Source organism: Rhagoletis zephyria, unplaced genomic scaffold (genome assembly GCF_001687245.7).
Source record: "Rhagoletis zephyria isolate East Lansing unplaced genomic scaffold, Rhagoletis_zephyria_1.1 Rzeph_scaffold_00020, whole genome shotgun sequence".
NCBI lineage: Eukaryota > Metazoa > Arthropoda > Insecta > Diptera > Tephritidae > Rhagoletis > Rhagoletis zephyria.
In genome coordinates, this window is record NW_016157104.1 from 203,079 (window position 1) to 206,602 (window position 3,524).

Here is a 3,524-nt window from a genome sequence, read left to right on the forward strand (position 1 = left end):
CTATCTCCATCAGACCAACTATCTAAAATAGCTTGCAGCTCGATAGCAGTGAGAACTTTCTGCCGACGAATCATTCTGAATATTCTATAATATATTGAGACATATATTTATAATTATACATAAAATATAACGAAAAAAGATCATGTGTACTTACAATTGTTTATAATCAGCCAATTTATTTCTTATCACTTTTTTCTTGTTTATTTTACCTTTTTATATCACTATAAGTTTTTTTTTTACATGTGGGATGATGGTGCATAAAAAAACATTTGGCAAATGTCAATAATGCACAAAACGTCAAAACAATAGCCAATGGTGTTTTTTTTTTGAGTTATTTCAAAGTTAATGTTAATGCCTGTCGGTTATTTAAATACCCATGTCATATCTAAGGTGTGTTCGCATGTAAAAATTTTTATTTTTTTTCTATCAACTTCTATGGTCTCCCAGGCACATATTTAAAAATTTCATCAAAATCGTACCAGCGGGTCTATGGGCAGGCATTAGTGGGTTAAAGCAAATTAAGGCTGGCTATGCAAATAATCGAGCCCGTTTGTCTACGGTATAACATTAGTTTTCTAGTTAGAGAATATAATCGTAAAGAAAATAATATTTTCATTAATTTGAGAAAAATCCTTGTTAAGTATTAAGTATTTGTGCGTGTTTTACCAGATTAAATGTCCCATTTTATTAAGTCGATAAAATATTCGACAAACTTATATTTTTGCGTATATGCATATTAAACCATAGAATGGAAGAAAGAAAAGCTAAGGCGCAGATATATTTAAAGCCAAAGTTATGATGTACGTTTTTAAAAATTTATTGAATAATTTGTATATTTCTTATTAGAATTGAGTTGAAATTTTAGAATTATGTGAAAATTGTAAACAAATGTTCTGTCTAAAAATGTGGTAAATTTTAAGCCTTGTGTGGTAGAACCCCAAATTTTAAAAATGTGGTAGATCTACCGCATATGTGGTAGAGGTTTGCACACTGCCGTGGATCCATGATCTACGTATCAAATAGAAGTAAACTGCAGCAAAAAACCGCTGTTAAAAATATTTTTTGGTTTTCGTACCAAATATATGAAATGACTCGCTTATATATATCATAGGAAAGGTCTTGTAGAGTGTGCCCAGAAAATGTATTCAAGTTTTATAAACGATTATCCGAATTCTTAAAAATTAAGCTAAAGTGTTGCGAATCAAAAAATGTTTTTTTGCTATTGCCTGTTTAAGGGGGTATGTGGATACACCCAACATATTTAGTGTTATTCTATAGGTCAGTACCTTTCCAACGACACCTTATATATTGAGTTCCGGCTACTAGTTAGAAAGATATAGCGATAAATTGGTTTTGGTTTGTGTCTCAACTACGAGATGCTTGCGATGTGTGTAGCGTCTGTACGTACCTTCATTTAATTTTTTTCAAACTTTCCAGAACTTAGGTACCAAAAAAACTAAGAAGGTTTGGTTCCACGATGTTTCGACTCGTAGGCCTTGGTGGGCGTGGCTGATGCCTGGAATTCGAAAGAGGCAATTTTTTAAACTACCACTGAGGTCGCACTACTCATTCCAACTCCTTGAAGTGGATATCAGAAGGAGGGTCTTAAGACAAGCTATCTAACGCTGTCTTTACCGTTTATAAAATATAAATATGTCATAACGTTATCGCCTGAAAACTAAAAATCGGGCTGCTGAAAATAGAGATTTCGGGCATTTTCTCAAAAACTGGTCAGCCGATTTTATTCTATGTTTCCACAAGTCTAGCCCAAAACCTTAGCTTTCATCTGGTATATAGTTTATGTCTGGGAAAACTCTTGTTGTGGAGATATTACGACTAAAATTGAAAAAATGTCGCCCCAAAAAGGGTCAAATGGTTAAAAATTAACATATTCGTCTAATTTGGTTATTTTAAGATATAAAAATAACATACCCAGTTCCTCGAAAAAAAGTGTCCATTCCCCGATTGCCACTTAAATCGAAATTCCCTGTAAAGCGGGGAATTTCCCGCGAGTTGACAAGTTGAAGGATACTGTTGGGCTAATCACTTAGTACATGTCTTGGAAACCACAATTTGTGTGTATTTTAGAGTTTTTTCCAGTCACATGCCGAAATTGTAATATTTTTCACCATTTTCATTGTAGTTAAATATGTACACAGTATTTAACTATGCTACATTGGTATATCACCCGCACTTAACCTACCTGGGAAGACGCATACAATATTACCTACAGTTGTACATAAATATGGTTGTATGAATGCATTTTTGTAAATAGTTCACTCAATGTGTCGCTACTACTTACATAAAATGTATAAATTGCCACTGGGCAAAACTACTTGAGAAAAAATCATTTGTTTAATAGCATGAGGTGTGCGCCCCACACCCGGTAGAAATCTTAACAACAATTAAACTACGAGGCAATCAGACGAATACAGTTGCTTATTGTTATCAAAGTTGGTACCAAGCTGGTAAGTTTTTTTCGAATACAAAGGATAAATATGATCATTCTTTTTCGCTTTATTCCGTATTCAAAAAATTATATCGTTGGCTAAGTTCGCAAACGTGCTAAGTCCATTTTTTTTTAATTTTTCAGGAGGGACAAAAACCGTCTAACTTTTTTTGTTGTCAATATTTTTCTAATCTGTAAATGCAGTTTTATTCCTTAGTTCGTCTTGTTTTAGTACCAATAATCGGCCAATTTCAAAATTAAGCTGTTGCAGACTTATAGGCTCTTTTAGGACTTACCACATTTTCTCTTTAAGATTTTATTCTTTTAATGTAGACTTAGCACATTTTCTATCAACCTTTTTTCCATTATTTTTTATAGTTAAAAGATTTAATTGTTTATTTTAAATATATTTTATTGTTTTAAAATGAATTATAACCTAGTACAGTTTTATTTCATTGCTATTAACAAAAAAACCTATTTTAAGTCGTAAATTTATGTACCATTTATAAAAGGAAATAATTAAAAGCAAGTAAAGAGGTATAAGTTTGGTCGAAACCGAACTTTATATACTCGGCGCTGGTATCAAATACTGTCGTAAGCAGGGGCTTTTTTCCCGATTTCAAACGTTTTCGATAATATCCTGAGTTAAACTCAATGAAATAATTGAACCACGTTTAGTAGAAATCGCTAAAGTGGCTACCGAAATACACCTTGTAGTCATAAAGTGGGCGGTGTCACGCAGTCTTATTTATTGTTAAGAGATTGTTGTAAGTATTAACTTGGAGTAAATTAGCGTCTTCAGTTATTGAAATATCAGAGTTTCCGTATTTCTGAAATTTACCGTTAGATATACGGGAAGCGAATGTAATTTTGGTCCGATTTGAATAATTTTCAACGAATTGCTTTTCCGTACCAGGTTTATTAAGTGCACCGAGTTTGGTAGAAATTGATAAATCGGTTACCGAGTTCCACATTTGTGGTCATAAGTGGGCGGCGCCATGCCTATTATCCAAAAATGTATCATAATCTAATTTTCTGCTGAGTGGTTATCGCGATCATCGATTTTAAGTGAATT